The 21,730-nt window shown below is 36.6% G+C and overlaps 1 protein-coding gene across 3 annotated transcripts in view; it reads left to right on the top strand.

The window, feature by feature from the left end:
• LOC100166396 (brain tumor protein) overlaps nt 1-21,730 on the top strand; it is a 72,576-nt gene that overhangs the window by 34,156 nt on the left and 16,690 nt on the right. For 2 of the 3 annotated variants that reach the window (XM_029486697.1, XM_008184058.3), the window contains exon 2: nt 20,399-20,448. The gene's annotated coding sequence lies outside the window, so the exon portion shown is untranslated. Of the gene's footprint in view, nt 1-19,456; nt 20,100-20,398; nt 20,449-21,730 lie in introns of those variants that run through there. The other variant, XM_003243932.4, reaches the window with a different exon arrangement.

Here is a 21,730-nt window from a genome sequence, read left to right as displayed (position 1 = left end):
AATAGAAAGAACCGCAACAGGAAAAAAAAACATAATATCGGAAAGCGAAATTGTTTACACGAAATGTAATAATAATATTGTATGTAGTTGTGTACGTAAACGGATTTAAAAAAACGATGGCGACAAACAACATATTATATAAATAAACGAAACCGTAAATCATAGATCTCTATATTACATTATAGTTATAGTACTTACCTGAAACATACTCGTTTTTTCCTATTTCATACTACCATTATACGATTAGATCCTGAAGGTCTTGATTCGTGTATACAATATTATATGCCACTATTATGGTGGCTACATGTAAACGGTGAAATAATAAATTATAATCGTTTATTCGAAAAAGATATTACCAAGTTGGCGAGACGAACTGTGTTCAAAAAAGGGTAACACCATTTTTTCCAATAATATACATTTAATTTCCATATAGGTAATACAGTTAATAAACTTCCATTTAACGAAATATTTTTGAGAACCAAACCAAATCATAATCGAATTTATTAATGAAGATCTCTATAATACGATTTTTTTTTATGCTCCATGAGACTTCGTAATATGGAAGTTTCACTGTATATTATTTTGTAAATTGTGGGAAGAAATATTTGTGTAAAATTTTAATTTTCTATTATTATTGTAGTTTTAATTTTGAGACCCTTTAGTCTTTACAAATGTTTTTATGTCGTTTACTAATAAAACCATTTGAGTTACGTATCAAGCATATATAATATAATATAGTGATGTTCATGAGGAAATGTTTGCAGAAGAAAATATATTTTTCTCATTTTTAAGAGAATATAATATTATTATAATGTGAATATTTTGTATTTATTTTAGAGAATATTAGCATCGTATTTCAACCCCTTTTCAAACCAACATTTTCGGTCCATAATTTTATAAAATATTAATACCTACATTACAATATTAATATTATGTCAAAGAAAATAATATTTTAATAAATTAACTAAACATTTTACGTTCATGGGTTTTCAATAGAAATTCGCTTAGATCTGTATCCGTTTGCTTATTCCCCGAAACCGATATACATATACCTATGTAATTATTTTGTGATACACCGCAGTTGGATTCTATAGTTACAACTGCAAAATCCCATATTAAATGCTCGATTCCCCGTATACACACGACTCTGATGACGGTATAATATACGTATAGCAGTAATAATAATATGCTAATGGCCCTAAGTCGATATTGGAGTATTATTGGAATCATTTGTGAATCGGAGAAACGTTCATTAAACCCGGCAAATGAAACCTTGGTCTCTCATTATAGACATACGAGTCGAATCAGATTCTGTGGTATCGCGTTTGATGAATTTTAATAATCATATTAATTATTATAATTACGCTCACATAATGCATTTAAAAATTATCACTGTAATAATTTGCGGGATTTCGATTTCACGTTACCTATTAATTCATTCAACTATTGTGCACATAGTCTTCAAACATATTACGGAGGTGTATAATTATTAACGCAGTCCGACGGTAATAACACGCGCATATAACATCATAATAACAATAAATAATATCCGTGAAAGGGGTTGTTGTTCATACAAATCCGAAATAAAAGGCGTTCCACGAGATTCGTGCAAACATCAACGGCCTTTGTTGGTATTATTTCGTTTACACGCGCGTTGTGTTTCAATTATTACCTATATTATTATTATTATTATTATTCGTTAACGATAAGAACACTAAAACCACCGTCCACCCACGCACCACAGTTAACCAGCAATCGACGTCGCTGGTCGAGTGAATTATATTATTATAATAGTATACTCGGACGTTCGGATGCGAGCACAATAATATTGTCGGAGTTGCCTTGGCACAATATTTTCCTGGTGGAAATAATCCGACGTTGACAATGGGGATGATGGACCACACCAGTTCTCCGAATCGTGAGGTTCGACTGATTTCTGGGATATATAGACACACAACAATATCGAATAATATTCAAACGCACATAAAGTTTCAATATCGTTCTGTTCGTTTCCCGAGAATCCCCGTCGCTCGGTTTTACGATTTTCTCGGAATTCCCCCGACGGCGTAGGTGTATAATAATAATAATAATAATATGTCACAAGACTCACTATAATAATACAACGTACGTCTAGTATAATAGTATCTTAGTATATAATAATGAATATTTTCGGAATCGATAACTTACTGTCGACACTGCTGCACGGTCTTCGGAATTATGTAATATAATATTCGGCATTATTATATTATTATAATTAATCATTTTTAGATTAAAATAGGTATTCAGAAAAGACAGAAAATTGAAACAGTGAAAATAATATTATCTCCTATAAGTCTTATCAGTTCGGTTCATTTGCAAGGCTGATGCTCCTTATATTTTCGAGGTTATTGTCATTTAATTTGATTAACGCATTTTTTAACACAAATCATAATACATTTTGATATTTGATGGTCTTTTTCGATGATAATAGTGATATTTTAAAATGTAAATGCTTCTTTTAGCTAGATAATAGTATATTATTTATTGACTATTGTTAGTAAAAGAAGCAACTTTTAAATTAACTATCTCATTATCTTCTGCATTTTCATGAAAAAGGTGTTGCTAGTTTTTTTTATTTTGCATTATGAATATTTCTACTCGCTTTCAGTTTTATTAAAAAAGAAACGATCAATTATTCAGTTATAATAAAATCTTGTTGTATAATATTTTTCGAGCGGCTCTTATTTTATTGTTTGGTCAACGGTAAATCGTTTTGTATTTCACGCAAAATTCTGAAATGACACCTCTGCTCCAACACTAATATAATAGTAATACCTATACGATTATAATAATTGCATGGGATATTGGGATACAAAAAATCAATAATATTTCTGCAGTAAATGACATCGCGCTCAACAGCATTTTGGTCACGCCTCAAATGTTCACAGATCCGTTCATGTCGACATCGATGATTTATCCATCTGTCCATTGATCGATCGACGTCACGTATGTATCCGCGGACACGTATTCTTCGGCTATGGATTGGTATGAGTTAGTAATACTATTATTATTATTATTCGCAAACCAGACCGAGTCTACGCGGTATTTTGTACACGTTAACGTGCATTTTAATTACGTCATTTTGCCAGAATTCGACTTGGCAGCGGTCCATCGTGACGATTTTTTGTTTTTTTTTCGGGCTCGGCACGGTTAACTACGCTATTTCGGAGAAAAAATAAATAAATAATATTATTTACAGGCACGGTTCGAATCGTTTCCGGGACGAGAGGTTTCCGGCCATCAATACGCGCAGCCCTAAATAATACGAAAGCACAATATTATTATTATTTTTATTGGCACCGAATCTCGGATGAAACCGATCGCGACAAACTATAGGTAGTGTTTTGCTGGTTGCAGTGAAGTATCTTTGTCTTGCCCGGCCGCTTCCTTGAATGAAAACGCGTCAGTATAGAGCACAATATTATTTCAAGTCGTTTGTAGGTAATATTGTAGGCTAATCTATATTATTATTAAGTAGGTATGTGCATATGGAAAATGGCTCATTTTTTTTTTGGGGGGGGGGAATTGTTTAGAATTAAGTCCCTTGTATTGTTAATTTGATTTATAAAATGTGTAGGGTGAAACACTGAAACCATTACTCCCACTCCATATGTTGAACAATTAAGTTATCGAAATGTTATAGACTAAGTATTTTATGCAAATACTAATTTCTGTAATTTGTATATAAATAGGTACCTACAAACTATGATTTAGATCAAATAATTATTTTATTTACATTCAATATATCTATTTAAAATTCATTAAGGACAGTGCTGGTCGTAGCTGATAGATAACAAACACACATAGGGTAAATAAAATATAAATATTACATAGTCATATTATTCTCTTACCACATTTGCTACCGAAAATACGGTTTCTTATTGTTTGTATGTTTATATCACCTATCAGAAATATGTGTTAATAATAATACTGAACCACAAAACCAAAATTTTAAATAATTTTTATTGCTTTCGATGATTTTTATTGGGTTTAATTTCAAAATTGTGGAAAAAAATTATTTTATTTTACTTAAACTTAATGAAGATTAAATTACTAATGAGGGGGACTTGGTATAGTTTTAGCGCGTCCAAGTTCCCCTCCCCCACGCCCCCTATAACCATCATGTATATAATGATGTGTGTGTGCGAGCGTGTGAAATAATATTATAGTCTTCGATACAATCTGGTGCGTGGTGTAGGTATGACTGTGGTATGACCTAAGACAAGATATTTTTAGAACACGCCCAGACGCCGGCCACTTAAAAATAAAAACCGATAATTCACCTTTGACACGCTAGCTACTTCGTATTATAATATAACCTCGGCACTTCAGCAGTTAGCATAATATCATTAGCCCGCAAGGCCGTAGATATTTATTTCGGGGGTCCAAAATATTTATATATTTTTAATAATTTTACTTTTTAGTCAATACTAAATTTAAGTTTTGACACTTGGTTAAAATATGACAAACGATATTTATTATTCTTTTCATAAATGTTGAAGAATTTTCTGGTTGGGTCTGAACCCCCTCCTCATCCAGATACGTACTTTTAGAGCGTGACTTCAGCAACTTTCCTCGATGTACGAACTACGAACGTTTTTCAGCACTCGCTCGGCTTTCCCTACACGTATACTATGTATAGATTTACACTACAGCATTAACGCATTTCAAAACGAGTTTTTCGCCCGAACTTAACGACGAAATCCGTTTGGCTGCGGCGGCGATGGTGGCACTCGATATGTGACGGTACGGCTTAGTATCGCGATATTAATGTACCTATGTTATGTATTTTATATTATATAGGTATGTCGTTTATCCGCGTGTGTGGTATAAGGTCTACGGTATTGGGTATATATATATATATATATAGGTACATATATATCTTATGGTCGCAGGTAGACTCTGTGTGTTGTTTCGCTTCTCACTCCCATGCGCACAAACGGCCCGTGACTCGCCGAGTGAGAGAGAGAGCGAGCGAGTGAGAAAAAAACAGGGTACATAAATTAACCAGGACGAGCGCGTAGACATTGTATATGGGTGATATGTGCGCATGCCACTGCGGCAGTTTAAGCGTAGACGCCGTTGTGCAATCAGGTCGAAAAATCCTATGAATCAAGGTCGGTGAAGGGGTGGACGAGACGCCTCCATGAGAAAGTAAAGATTTCGGTTCCCATTGTTGTCGGTCTCTGAGGTCGAAAAAATCGGAAAAAAATTGTTCACCTCATCGTTCCTGGTCGACCCTGCAGAAAGAGCACACAGCTCGAACGTTGTGGCAATACAACATAATATACAACATAGTACACACTATATATTATATAGGTAGTGGCTTTACGTCTGTACTTTATGTCATTATTAGGCGGTGTGTACACGATTATAATATGTATGCTGTTTTGGTCGGTGAAAAACGCGTAACGATTGAGACGTCGATGTAGTGGAATTTATGTTTGTACAATAATAATAATTGTGACTTATCAAAATATCATCATAATAATATCATTATGTTGTGCTGGGGCACTGTATGACTGTGTTGTTATTATACGCGTTAAACTTATTATACTTAGCGTTAAAACGTATACGTATATATCATATTATATTCCAGTGGTGGGTATTATTATACCCGCGACTTTTTTATATGCAAATCCGTAAGTAGGTACCTTTTATATTATTATATTTAAACTGTAGAAGTACAAACCTTCTCTTATGTCACTAGCCCCAGATCCAAAAGAACAAAATTCATGCTCGCACCATGGCTGCTGCAGTAATCACGAAATTTCTCATTGTGTAGTTTAACAGCAGTGCCGATGTAATAGTACGTATACACGTTAAATTATTATAATATACATGTTTAAAACGTCCGTCATTATCCTAGTAGGTACTTCATTAGGTCAGTCGTTCTGCAGGCATCCGTAACGTCCGTAACTTGTATAAGTATTAAATCATAATTTCAAAATTAGACCAACTTCATTTTTTATACTTGATTTTTGTATCCATTTATACCCCTTGATAATATTTCCGCACCTACACAATAATACAATATTATAATTAATAAACAAAAAGTCCGTTTTCGTCAAAAGTGAAAAATTCAAGAAGGTAACGTGTAGTTGACACCATACATATTACATACGCAGCGTTTATTATAATAATGATCTACTGGGCTGTAAAAGGGAATATATAGGGTCCTAACTCGTGGGTTAAAAAAAAATTCCACGCTCGTCAAGAAAATTAATTTTGTTTTGTGAAAATAATCTAATCACTTTAACAATGCAGTGTATATACAATAATATTATACATAACATATTATATTATTAATATGTACATAAAAAATGCATATCCTCCCCATGAGAAATTTCCAACTGCGCTACTGACAGTGGTAAATATAATGAATTTTGTATTCGCGGAGTTGTAACTGTACATTATTTCATAATATAGAACACTACGCGTACGTACATAATATAATATAACATAATATAAATATAGGTAATAATATAATAATATAATATCAATGCACTACGATGTGTCGATGTTACTTACTGGTTGTACATCATTATTTTACCGATAAACTCGTGACCGTTTTTTTGGATACATTGAGCTCATCCGTTTGTTTCCGATGTATTGTATAATAACATCAACGCGTATATCATCACGCTTTGGAGAATATAATATAATCGCTCGTCACATGTGTACATACATAATATAGTGTGTCCGGTCCACCTTGGCGCACATTAAAAATAATATATAATATGTTGCGTGCGACGCGACGTGCTGCAGCAGCGTTACGCAACAAACACGACAGTTATTGAAATCCTCTCGATTTTTTTTCATCACATTACTTATTATTAATATTATTATTATTTAGAGCTAATGACGCGTTCGATATCGAATGATTGGAAAGTGGGTACATATATATTCGGTTGTTCTCCCTTTAACGCGATATTTTTATTCACCGGAACATCTGTGCTATAGTGTAACTGGTTTTGATGGAATAGAAAAAAAAACAATCTATATAATATATAATATATATATATGCGCGTGTGTGCTGCGTGTATCGCTACAATTCTGTGTCAAGTCCAATAATTATTATCATTGGAGACGTTGATCGATCTGGGGGGAGGGGAGAGTCTCATTGTTCGGGATTACTGTTGGCGGTATAGTATTTCGGTTTTTCGGCGACATTTGTCACGGACACACGGACACAATACCCTCTACGCTAACACACTATACATCGCCGCCGTCGAAATTTTGCCGGTTTAACTGGTTTACCCCCACAATAACAATATAATATGTACACGTATTTATGCGATATGCCCTCCACAGTGTTTCTGTGTCTCTACCTCCCTGCCCCACCCCCCCCTCTCATGGGCGGCCGTCTCGCTCGGCTCTCTCGTTTCCGAATAATGACGTTTTCGATTCAACAAGCTAAACGTTTCTATTATCGACCGGGTAGAGTCCCGCTGCGCAAAGGCCCACTGCTGCGGGCACAGGGTGTCCTAATGTCGGAATTATTAATGACGCCCCGAGTGTGTGCATGTATGTACATTGTATACACTACCTGCGTATTATACCTATATATAATATTATACCAGCAGCTACCTTATACATATATACTATACAATCGTACCTTACCTATACATATTATATATTTATATGTGTGCTGTGTTTGCCGACTTCACCTGGCCGCGCCGCCGTCACCACCACCACCACCGCCACCACCACCGGGTGCTGCAATAATTTTCCTCGTCTCCCCTCGCCACTGCCTAAACCGTGTCGCGTATTCAAAAGCCGCGTTATTAATAATCGCCGTATATCCTATTGTAAACCCCGCGCTTTGCCGCTCTGGTACAGTTAATACCTATCTATCTACCTACCTATATAAATACATATTATATTATACACTATTATGGATATACCCATGTATGTGTATGCGGTGCTCACCGACCGTCAGCAGACCCTACCGCCACCGCCGCCGCCGTGGTGCCGGTTGCGAACAAGTCGTCCACGAGAATGCACACGCCAAAAAAATAAATAAAGTACTTAAAACACTATACGGAGTGTGTAATATTATACGTAGCGGTGCGGGTATAATAATACGCGCGATATTATGCTGATCCGTCGAGCGGGGTGGGGTCGCGGAAAGACTCGAAAACGGATATCGTACAATATAATGATATTGTGTTACCGCAGTCGTGCCAGCCCTTGTCGCATGCGACTATAGGTACTATGAATATCACCAGTACGAGAAGACCGGATGACCGGACGACCGGTTCGTCAAAAATAACGTACAAGCCGACACCGCGGTTTCGGCATAGATAATATTATATTATGTATGCGTTTCGGGCTTTTCTATGTACAAGTTACATTCTATTATTTTGTCGGAGACTGCGGTGCAGTGATAATATCTCATTCAGGTCACATCACTACAACTCTACTCACATTTACAAAGAAAGTCGCGGACACAAAAAAATATCGAGAGAAGAAAAAATTGAAAGAAAAAACGTATAAGTAGGTACCTAAACACAGTCTCGACAAGTACATTGAACTTGTAAACATTTTTTCGTCACTATATTATTGTGTACCTATATATATGTATATTTATATATAACGCGTGCCTGTACCTACACCAAACGTCTCTCCGGTATAATATATATAATACATATTATACATGCGATCGAGAATTAGAATTAACCATTGTGTGGTAATTTATATATATATATATTATAGTATACATGTACCTAATATTTTCGTTTCTTTCTACGACTGCTGCAGCAGCTGTAGCGGACAATATGTTTTCGTCGACACCCGATCGCTGCTGATACACGCACTTATACAATATCATACTATATCCCATCTCCGATACATTATTTCGTATCGCTGTGTACACAATATTATTACAATAATAATATAATAATAATATGTTCACTTACCTCCGTCGTTTTTATATTGCTATTACTGTACAGACCGTATTCGTATTTTATACATTCGGGTATTTCGTCACTGTTCAGTTGCAGTGTTTGTGGGCTGTACACGACTGCGGGTGGGAATAGCGTGAACCCAAAGTATGTGTGCGCATTCACTTGCTCGTGTGTGTGTGTGTGTGTGTGTGTGTGTGTGTGTGTGTGTGTGTGTATTATAGAGCTAAAGAGTGAGAGAGGACAAAAAAAACTATACGTATATATAGTTTGCTTATAGAAGCCTCGTGCTCGTCTATATAGATTTGTGCGTCGTACGAACAACAAGTGTGTTTGTATATGGTTTTATGTGGTACGAGTGTGTGTGTATACATGCGCGTGTGTGAAGTTCTGTGGAAAACGCGACGTCATTCGGTGGTTGAATAAAATTTGAGTTTAGACAAATGACCGAAACGCACATCTTGTTCGTGAAGTGTTAATATACAGTGTTTGTTTTTACGTCCATTATAATATTATTTTCATTACGCAATAACGAAAGATGGTGACAATATTATTATAATACAAATATATTATATAGGTACGCATGTTTAACGTCGAACGAACTCGCGGAGAGCTTTCTATGACGGGCTCCGGCGTTTCTCGACGCGGCACTACAAGTAAGAAGCATACGGCATAATGTGTTTTTTAGGTTTTTGTGCTAAACTTTTTCATTTCGTTTAAATTTTACGAAGAAATTACCGTCTGTGATCGAATTGATTGCATTACTTTTCTGATTCGTTTTAATACGCTTTTTATCTTATACACAATACAATATTATATGGAATTGACTTTTCCCCGAGTGTAGGTAGTTTTGAAAGTTTCTATGTACCTACATTAAATATTGTATTATTATCGGCGGTCTCAACAAAGCGAATAATCAATTGAAGGTTGTCGTGAATATTTGTTTTGCCATCTCTGCAGGAATCACCAAATGACCTATTCCTTCAGTAAATAATGACTACATAAACGGCTACAGATTACAGAATCGTTACGCTAAAAATGGATATCCACAAATTTTCATTCAAAAATTCACCAACTGTTGCTAAACTTAACATTAGATAAAAAACAGAAAAATAACTTTATTTTGTTAATTATAGTATTATTTTTATAAATTCCTTATAGTATAATATACAATACTTAATTGCGAAAAAAAATGTCACCTTTAAATACTTTTAACTGGCTATTTTAACCTCCAGCTATTTTAATTTAATCCAACAGTGCGAAATAATAAAATAGAAATCATATTAGGTATATTGTCTCTACTGCGAATCGCTAACCATGGACCAGTCCACTGGACTATCCACTGTATATATATACGTATAGTACTATATAATAATATGGTAGATTTCAGTAAAATTATCTATTTTTTACGACATACCTACAGTTGTTGATAGAATATGTGAGCATACATTTATAGAAATATAGAATATATATGTGGAATAGTATATGTGACCGTCATCTTCGACGCAGTTTAGAAAAATACTCAAATTTCGTACCGCTTTGGTGCAATGGGACAACGTGTACACACTACACAGCGGTGGTACTTAATTATGTTACATATGTAAGGACTAGGGGTATACAACTATGACAACTGTACCTATACGGCTATACCTATAATACAGATTGTTTATATCATAACGTCGCGTTTAGTGTCGTGATACGATTCCGTATCTGAGATAAAAAATATCAGAGTTTGAAAACCAACTGAACACGAAACAATACGACGACGTGTCTATAATAATAATATATTATATTTTTTATATGATAACAACGCACGACAACGACGTGTGGAGACCGAGATTTTGTTTGTTTTTAATTAACGGCGCGAAAAAAACGGGCAGATACGACCGGTCCACCCCGTTCTCGATCGTCGCGTTGTCGTCGGCGCGAATTGTGTGGCGGGGTACTATTATAATAATTAAACTGCGGCTGACGACGGTTTTGCTAAAGTTTAGCGCTCCCCCCTCGCCACAACGCCAATATACACAGTCGCTTCCTCCAGCGCGCCGAGCTAACTCGGAGAGAGAGAGATCACTATATCATATAATATTATATTATAGCTCTATCGCTCTCACGCGCACGCACACCCTTCGCCCCTTCCTTCACCCACTACTACTTAGTGTGGAACCAGTTGTGTTACCTATAACCGAGAATAGAATATTATTACTATATGTATATACAATAATACATACACGAGCGTATATATTATCATTGTGCATATATATGTATACACGTATATGTATACGTAATATATTATATATAGGTACGGAGGATATATACGTTGTTGATAAGGGGGTGTGGAGGGGGGCGGGTAAACTGCGCTGTTATATTTATACACACAAACACACATATGTATATATCTTATATGTATAATATATTATATTATATATACGTAAGAATAAAACGCAGTTACTGCTGCAGAGCACTGTATAGCTCGCACAACTAAACACGTACACTGCACGAGCACACGACCGCGTACAAACACTGAAACACATACAGATCATCTGCGGGCTTTGAACCCGCGAGGTGTACCCGCGTACTCTGCTCGTGTACAGACCACCACTCTCTATAATAATATATTGTAATTATATATATATATATATTTTTTATATATGTCCTTTGTTCCATACGTCGCCCATGATAATATTATACCGTTTTGACGTCGTCGTCGTCGTCGTCGTTAGTCGCAATCGCAGATGGCACCGTGTTATATGTAATAACGTAGCTCCGTTAGCACATTATAATATTGTTTTTTTTTTATTTCGGGGGCGGCTAGGAAAACCGGTCTTTAAGGCGGGGGAGCAATTTTCGAGGGTTTTCCTGTGGCTGCAGTGGTGCTGTGGGAGCTGCGCGTGGGTCAGCTGGAGCTGGAGGGTCAAGTGGTATATCTCCGGCGCTGCACGCGAGCGGGGCGGGGTGAGAGGAGCACATCACCCTGTGACCGTTTTCTTCGCGTGTTTGCACAATAGTGTAATCCGATATTATATAATATTGTAATATGTTTGTGGCGAGGTCAAAGGGACGTGAGAAACGAAACGTCTCGTCGCGGCCGTGTGCACATTATTTTAAGCAGCAGTCGCATTATATACGGCTAGAGCCACTACTCGCTCACACAACGCCTAAAGAAAGGGCGCGAATGGGATAAAACAATTTTTCACCGGCCAGCTTGGATTTTAATTTTCATAAATTCTATTCATTCTATTTCACATAGGTATATTATTATGAACTGCAAACGCACGTACTATTTGCCGAACCACGGTTTTCGAGAGGAAATTGGAGCGTTGGTAGCAAAGACGCACTAATTCGGGCATCTAAAAAAATATTCTTAATTCAATACTATGTATTGTTATATATTATAGTATTTTCAAGACGGTATTCTCTTTATGAATTGTTATCAGGTGTTCGAGAATTTATTTCAAAAATACACTACCTGAAGTTCGAACGTGTTTTTTTCACGCAATAAGAGTGTAACTGTGTAATATAAGTACATTACATATTGTCTTTTTAATTGACCTCGGAGTTACGCGAACTAGTTCATAGGATTTGTAAATTAAATTATTCGTTTGTTTGTTGTTTTTTTTTTTAATTGAATTTGAACTATATATTTTTATTTGTAATCTCTATACACCTTTGTTACGCGTTAATATTATAAGAGTTACAACAATATATTATATAGTTGTTTTTTGTATTCAATATTAAGATTTAGTTGTGAGGTTTCTGTCAATCACCTTGTTGAATAGGTTTATAATATATATTATGCGTATGGCGTACATACGATTTAACTATAATAATATAATCACATGTCAACACGTTTAATTTCATTATCTACCACCCACATTACGTACCCATCGTCATTAAAATAATATAGATACGCTCTTTTCACCTAAATCAGCGAATTGATCCCATTATTCATTGTTTGTTTGTATCCCAACTCGTGCGCCACAGATCAAACGAATCGACGAAATACCTACCTATATGTTCAGTACTCCTATATAATATCGCGGGCAAACATCAATATTGTTCCGCTGAAGCGTATCCTCAATTTAATTCATATATTATAATACATGGTATAGTGCTCGTACGTTAAATGTATAATACATACAATCGATTTTCAGTTTATTATTTTAGACGGATGATAAGTACCAATTAACCTTGAACTACTTGTACGTTGAACTTTGATTGGTTACTGGTTAGGTATACTGTACTCAATATTCGATCCATTCTTTTTTATCCCAAAAGTTCCGCCGTTGAACAATTTTGCAATGAACAATAGCTTCGTGTGCTGGGTACAGAAACAAAAATATATATTATACGTTATAATATTGTGTTGAAAATACAGTATATACGTTTTTATTATGTAATAAAACGAAACTATAGCTGGTAAAACATTTAAGTATTTTATTTTTATAAATTTTCCTATGGGAATGGAAATTAGTACTATACGCCTCGTTTTTTTAGTATTTTTGTTTTTATACGAAACTGTGTAAAATGTAAAGGCACGAAAACACACCCCTGCAGGGTCGAGAGAAATACTTTTATCCTCCAGTTTTTTTTCCCTATCTAAAATATTCTGACAAATCAATGGCGTTTGAATCATTACACACGTGAAGTTTCCACGTATACCGTATACGTATAATATGCTATTTACTGACAAGATTATATGAACCGGACTATATGGCTAAATGGGATTTCCACACCATTAAAAAGCCACGTTGTCTTTGTCCGCTACAGAATAATATAATATTAGTTATATCAGCTTATAAACGTATAACGTTCTTCTGCCCGCTTCTGCAAGTATACGCAATGTTTTATCCGGAAGATTTCTTACACTGCTGCAGTGGTGTTTGTTTGTGTGCGCGATCGACATTTCCGGAGCCAAGAGCGAAAGTAAAATCAATTGACCGAGTCGCATACATTTGCATCTATTAACAAAATGAACACTATTATAATTTATAATCATGTTGTATTATCGAATAAATTCTACTACTCCGGAGACGTTTTTTTTTTTGTCGTTTTCTTTCATAGTTAGTAGGTATTAGACGTGTTTCATCTTGTAGTGTGCAGGTGCTAGCGTGCAGGTTACCTGGTTATATACCTGCTATAGTATACAAGATGATGCATAATATTATACACAACGATTTTGTCGCCACTCTTTGTTCTTTGTGTTGTGCAATTCATAATAATATTATGTGCGACGCTTTTCTAAATATATTCGTCCGTTGGACCACAACCGGCGTAGGCGTCCGCCAACCGATCCGGTGGGATTCTTTGCTCGCGAATAATATTCAACGCGCCGGTCCGGGAGAAAACCAATACTTCTCGTCACGGACGCGAAATTACGTCGTTTGCCCCGAAAAAAAAAATCGAAACTCGTCTGTCCCGGTTACTTGCCTCCCACATTGCTTTTTATATTATTAATATATAATAGTGTGGTATATGGCTAGCTCCGGAGTGTAGGATCTGACATGCACCCTGTATTAAATCGCATTAAATACCTGTATGATCTTCTGAAATCATCAAAATATCATTATAACTTGTCACAGATGGATCGATTATATTCCAAAATTATTGACACTCCGAGAGTCCGTGCCGACACGTGGTACACCCTTTTTTCGCTTTTCGCTTGCCTAGAGGATAGGTACTATACGCCATTCTGATTCTTAGAACTCGGCAGTTTCGTCGACCGCCGTCGCCGCCTATACCGGAACGTGCGAAATAATATATCCAAAAAGGTCATAACGGAGTCCCGTGTGCCATATATAATATACACATACGATGTATATAAAGTATGTATATTATAGGCGTTCTCCCACGTATACGGGCCTACAGACCAGACGACGTAACCCGAACCACGTCGTGCGGGCACCACACGTGCAGTGTTTTTCGGCCGACGTTTCCTCTCTTTCGGCGGCGCATATAACATTATATATTATATGTATATAGGTAATGCACGAGAAACGCGACACTTACGCGGTACGACGACACGTGTGAAACGCGCACCTCCCAAACGACCCTGCGGCGCCGAACCTCCCCGCAGGCATACGGCTAAGTACTGGTCTCTCTCACTCTGTCTCCCTCCGACCTTCTAATGACTCGCCGAGACACTTAATAGCAGTGTGCTATCCGTTTTTTGTTTCTACACTCAACGCGCGGCGGACGAGGGCGTATAATATAATATTAATATTATTATGCACACGGCGAGAAGCCCTGTGTCGCCGCGAATTACATACACGAAGACGACGACTACAAAGCCGGTTATTTCCGCCGCCGTGTAACACTAGACAATATATTATAGTATATATCCTCCGGAGTATAACCATAACGCATTATGCACTGCACGCGCATCTTCTCGGTCGAAATATCGAAAACGATAATGATTATTATTATTATTATTTGTCGTTCGTAACGCATACCCTCCGTCTAAAAAAAAAACTGTCTATAATACTTAATATTATGTCCACCACAGACGTACCGCCACCGCTGCGCTCCGAAACAATGAACACCGACGACATGCACACCGGACGCGACGAGTGCGTCCATATTTTATATCTATCTCCCTATACATTGTACGCGGATTAGGTACAATTTACAGTATAGCTATATTTTTTTATGTTATGTATCATATATTATAACAATAATATTGAATACAAAATGCGGAATTTCTGGTTTGTCGACGTGTGCGATCCTTCGGTATATACACGTGATTAGGATTTTCTTCTTCTGCGATTTCCGCTCCTCAACTGAACGCCTCAGAGAGACAAATTGCTGTATATGTCTGTTTGTATATTATAATTTATATTATAGTAATATATGCGCTGCCATCGGTCAGAGGTTTTTTCTCGTAATCCTCCCGCACTGACACTAACGTGTCGGACGTTTTTCCCGCACCACTGCGCTGCAACGTTGAAATCATTGCAATTTTTTTTCACTATATATTATAATATAGCATAATAATAATCTACAATAACGGAGGTTGTTCGCGCATATATGATAAATAATATACGTCAATATTTCTGCGTGTGATATAATATAATATTATGTATACATGATATATATAATATTTATTATGTATACACACTATATACACAGGTACACTCATGTCTGTCATTAGTATTTAGTATACGATATACGCACCTCGAAAGAATATGATAATAATACTAAACAATAATAAAGGTTTAATAATAGTGGGCTAATTTATTGTGTCTCATGTCCGAGCTCGGCGTATAATAATAATAATGTTTACCATTTGATAAGAAAAAAGATACTCAGAAGAATATACATTAATACATTATTAATTATTTTATCTGTAGTGTGGACACTGTTGTCATTCATTATAATTATTATATAATTATACTGCTAAATTATAAAAAAAAAAAAAAATGAAAAATAAATTGAGTAGCATCCAACTATATAGTATATTATATTATACAGTCCTCCTCACGCCACTCAAGGGCTATTCTACGTGAAATCGTGTAGTTATGTATAAATTACATTATATAATATTATATGCATGGATTGAGTGTGGGTGTATTTATGATTTTCGTTCACCGCAAAGTCCGTTTTTGATTATCTATATATATATATCAATATCATTATAAAAGGCGGCGACGGAGAATGATAAATTAATGGCTCGTTGAACGGTTTTTCCGAAGAAGATTTAAGTCTTCTAGCCTCTATATAGACGGTGTCGCTGGTGTGGCGGGAGGGGGAAATGATTTATCGCTCGGGAAAAGAAACGTTTCCGAATGTATACACCGCACACGGCACACCTACGTTATATTTACTGCACGGCGAGACGTTGCGCGTCGCCGAAGTATTAAAAACTTCTCTCGACTTTTTCTCCGATTAAGTCGCGGGGAACGTCGTCAGCGGGGGAGGGTCAGCGCAAAGTGTAACAAAATCGTAAATCCCATCGGCGCGTAACGAAAAGTCGCTTTCGGAGTCTTCCGAGCTTTATCCATCGTATATAGTATATTATACACTGTGTGTGTACATGTATTATTGTAATTGGCGCGCTCGCGTGTACATATTATATTATAATATATTATTATTATTATGCTGCACACACGTTCATGCACACGATTGATGTCCGGAAGATATAGGCAATGCAAAGAGAGGTTTTATTTTTTTAATTAGAATCGTTAAATATCACTCTGGCAGCAATGAAGTTGGCGGTTGGTTCGTGCCAATAAACCACATTTCTCTCTCCGCTTTCTGCGGCAGTATAGTTATTTCAATATATCAAAACATGCAACAAATGCGAACCATTTAGATTTGTATTATAATATTATTATTATTGTTGTCGCGCAGACGCCGCTCTATTGTCTCGTTATTTCTCCATATATTATTGTTGTTATTACTATCATCATCATCATCACCATCATCATCATCATTATTGTACGAGTTTTTATTGCACGCACAATCTGTGTTCTCCGGCGTTTTAATTACGACAGTAATAATGCAATAATAATATATTATCGTGTAATATAAAATAGTATATTATAATAATATCATATAAAAGTTGTATTTGTTTATCGTTATTATTATTTTTTTTATTGTAAATTGTCCGGATGTTTATAACTTTGCGTGTCATCGACGGCTACGACGACGACGACAATGACAACGACGTGTGTGCCTCTGAGCGAATCGTAGGTATATAATATAATATAATATTGTTGTCACGAAAATATTCTCTCTCCGACTCTTTCCGGTTTTCGTTGCGTACATTTTATTCAACATGATAATATTTGTACGTGTACAAACACAGCAATTATATTGTTTATGTATATTACAATAACAGTGTAGTTCTCTATAGTAGGCACTATATCTTATTTCTTATACACTTAAAAGTTACTATGGCAGCGTGCTCGCGTTCAATGTTCATTCGTCATCCTCGTTTTTTCGCTGCTTTTCTATATTATAATTTATTAAACAATATGTGCGCTTTTCAAACTATTTGTCATAGCGTTGTTCCACGAACGTAGTACCTAAATATAATAATATTCTATACCTATTTGGCTATGTATTATAATTATTTATAATATTATTTTGTTATACAATAGTGTCATTAGCGCTGGTACTCTTTTTGTACCGTACGTGCAAGTATCTACGTGCGTTTTTTATTACTTGTCCTTTCGGCAGTAACTTTTTAGACCAAACCTGTACAAACACTACAAACACGGTTAAACACTAAATTATAATAACGCGCGTGTATGTTTCGTAGTAGACAGCATTAAATATTAATCATTAGATATTATCGATAATATTATGTTCGTGTTTATCCGTCTTATGGCACAGAAATATAAATACTTTTATTCCACGTATCATAATATCGTGTTTACTGCAGTGTACAAATTATTATAGACTCTTGTTCCGCGATGATAATAATATTATGTACACTCCCGTAGTCACTTATGCGCTCGGTATTACTCAGCCATTCGATAAAAGTTGAAAAGTCAAATGAATAACAAATATTTACATAATATTTATTTTATAAACACGGGAAATAAACCTAAATTACATCCAGATAACATGCAGAAATAACGTAAATCAACGCATAAAAATAAAAATATTCTTCGGTTTCGGCATGTAGACTGCTACTGATAGGCTACTGCCTATAGTCTACACGATACTCACGCTACTGCATATAGCGCGCCTCTCTCGATTGAAATAATTTACATTTTTTTTTATTAAAAATGTGGATGTTGTTGTCGAGACCAGTATATACCACGTTTGTAAAGATAAAGCTCGTACAACTCGCAAGATTAGTTATTATCAAAATAAACTAAAATGCGTCGAAAATAAAATTAAAAAAAGCGTTGACGTTCGAAAGGCGGATAGGCCCGCTGCAGTGGCCCTTCTACACAGAGAATCAACATAATAATATTGCGTACATTAAAAGATGTAATTTTGAATTATTACGAGTGGCGTGCCAACGATCAGAGTTCTAACACAAAATTATTGCTTTTTTTTTGTATCCGTGTCACGTGTGAAGAATTGAAGAATATTGGAGTATAACCACATGGGAGGTTTCGTTAAAATTCCAGCTGAAGCCTAGCACAAAACCATTAGTTTAGCATATTTTACCAATGTGTAACAGTCGTACAGTCTACGGGGACGCCCTTTGCTCAACTCCCTCGAATCCGCGCCGGAAGACGTGCCTGCACTCGTCCGAGTTTTCGTGAACTCCGCGACCGACCAGCCCGTGGTCTAATGCACCGGGAGGGCAAATTTTGATTTCTATTTCGTATTTCCGTCGGCGTGGAAATGAAAAATAATAATGAAATTACCGCATTCAACGGCCGGTCAACAGCGGTCGGACAGACGACGGTCTGTCGGTACGACGTCGGCGGTTGCAGCGGGTGCCGCCGGTGGGGACGGCGAGCGAAGAAAAACGCGTTTCCCGATAGAGCGCGCTGCCGGTGGCGCGTAGCCGGCGCGCACTCGGTCCCATCACCTGGGCTACCGGGTCGCCGCCGTCACCACCGCGTCGCGGCAGACGATCACGCAGTTTAGTTGATCGGCCGGTTCCCAACCGTCATTCATGCAGACGTCGCTTACGTGCGCGAGCCGGTTCAAAAAAAAAAAAATTTCACGTTTATGTTATGTTGATGGAAATAATAAGTTTTGATTTTATTTTTACTTTTAAATTCCGTACGTGTATGTTAGTCCGCTGTTAAGTTTTTTTCTTTAATTATTTTTTTTTGATTTTCCTCGTAATATAAGAACAAAAAAAAAAAAAATGAAATAAAAAATGTTCGAGTGAAACAAAAACGAATGGAAAAAACTGGAAATTTTCATTAATAACAAAATCGTCACGACAGCACGCGCGCGTGTGCAACATTTGTAGTGTTGTTATATTTTGTTAATTATCAAATAATTTTTCCCCGCTCGTTTGTTTGTTCGTTTTATTATTATTATTATATTTTTATTTTATTTTATAAGTGTTAAAAGTGTTATTATTATTATTATTACGTTTTTTTTTTTTTTTATCATTCGTTGAAGACTCGCAAGTGCGTTCGTTTTCGATCGGTGAGAAAAAAAAAATTCTACACACAGAGCAGAATAATAAGAATAACACGCGCGCACGCTGTACAACCACACAGGACTTTGGTGGTAAGTTTTGTTGTCGCCATCGTCACCGCCGCGGCAGTCGCTCGCCGGCCGTAGTACACACTCGCACGCACGCATCATCTGTTCCCACGTTTTTATCGCGCAAACGGAATTTCCTTATATCCCGCTTAAATCGCGCGTGTGTGCATTTTAACGTTCATTTATATATATATATTTTGCGCGCGTGTACAACGAACAGCGTACACACCAACGATAATGTGACGCGCGTTATTAGTAAATTATTGTGTACCATGTATATATTTAGCCCGACTAATGTGGAAAAAATTTTGTTCGTGTTTCAGAATGGAATTGAGACGACCGAATCGCTGTAATTTGTTGAACAGTGTCGAAGGTAAGAGACGTTCACACGATAACAATATTATTAGTTGATAAGTTGGTATTAAATATTTTTCAACGTTCGATTTCGAGTTGGCGTCCCTTTTAGTATAAAAATAATAATCCCTTAAGTGCGTTACATTCCATGACCGAAAAAATATTCGTTCGTATAGCAGTCGTAGATAGGTAATTCTTCTTATTGACCACGACGACGAACGGCGGATCTCAACCCTCCCGGTGTGCATTCCACACAAGGTGTATTGTTGTCGGTTTTAGGGGGTAGTTTCGGTAGTTGGCAGGTAAAAATCAGCTGGTCCTTTGTGCGCGTTATGTACATGTCCGTCCTCCTACTCGGCGATGACGGAGCGGCGTAGGGCCCTTGACACGTTACCAACACTCTTGGGGTTTTGCGCAGTTGGCCGTCACATTATTATTATATAGCCGTGCCCTTGCATCACCGCCTCCGAGGAAGTAAATTCATGTTTCAATACCGTAGTTGGTTGTTATTACTTATTAGTAACACACACACACACGTACACCATAATAATAATATAATATATATCGTTGTCGGACGACGGCGATAGCGAGCACATTTTGTCATAATATTGTGCCTCGGACGTCGGCAGATATGATAAAAACAAAAAAATCAAAATTTATTATATTATACACATTTAGAATATAAAAAAATAATAATCTGCTGAATTTCGATAAAACGTGTTTCAACAAATAAAACTATATTATGCGTTGTTTTTGGAAATTGTATTAATCGTTTTTGTCGAATCCGTCGTTTTTATTCACTTACCCTTTCTTTCAAATGTTCAAACCGATGATGCAACACAGCATAATCGCTGCGCGCGTTCCCCGATTTTCGAGAACCCATCATTTAGTACTCATAATTTAAGTACTTAATCTATATTACCCGTCGACGTCGGGCGTTACATTTTTTCCCAAAAGACTAAACCCAAACAATAAAAACTCGAAAAGTAAAAAAAAAAACCTTTTCAAGCGATTGCAACGCCTCCGCAATGCTCGCCATCCCACCCCACCCCACCCCACTCCGCCATCGCATCACTCTAGTTGAAAATTAGTTGTGGAGCTGTACCAGGTGAATGTGACCCGGCCTAGGTCATTCCGGGTGAGAGAAAAACGTTAAGCCTCGTAGGGCAAAATAATTGAATGGGTGGGGGATACCGCATGGCGTGGGCGTTAAACACGTGGTCTTGGAGGTAGCCTTGTTTGCGGGACGCCAGTTGTACCGAACATAATATTATTATTTATTTCTGTGACTATTACTATTT

This window comes from Acyrthosiphon pisum, chromosome A1 (assembly GCF_005508785.2).
Source record: "Acyrthosiphon pisum isolate AL4f chromosome A1, pea_aphid_22Mar2018_4r6ur, whole genome shotgun sequence".
Classification (NCBI taxonomy): Eukaryota; Metazoa; Arthropoda; class Insecta; order Hemiptera; family Aphididae; genus Acyrthosiphon; species Acyrthosiphon pisum.
This window is presented reverse-complemented; position numbering and strand designations above follow the sequence as displayed.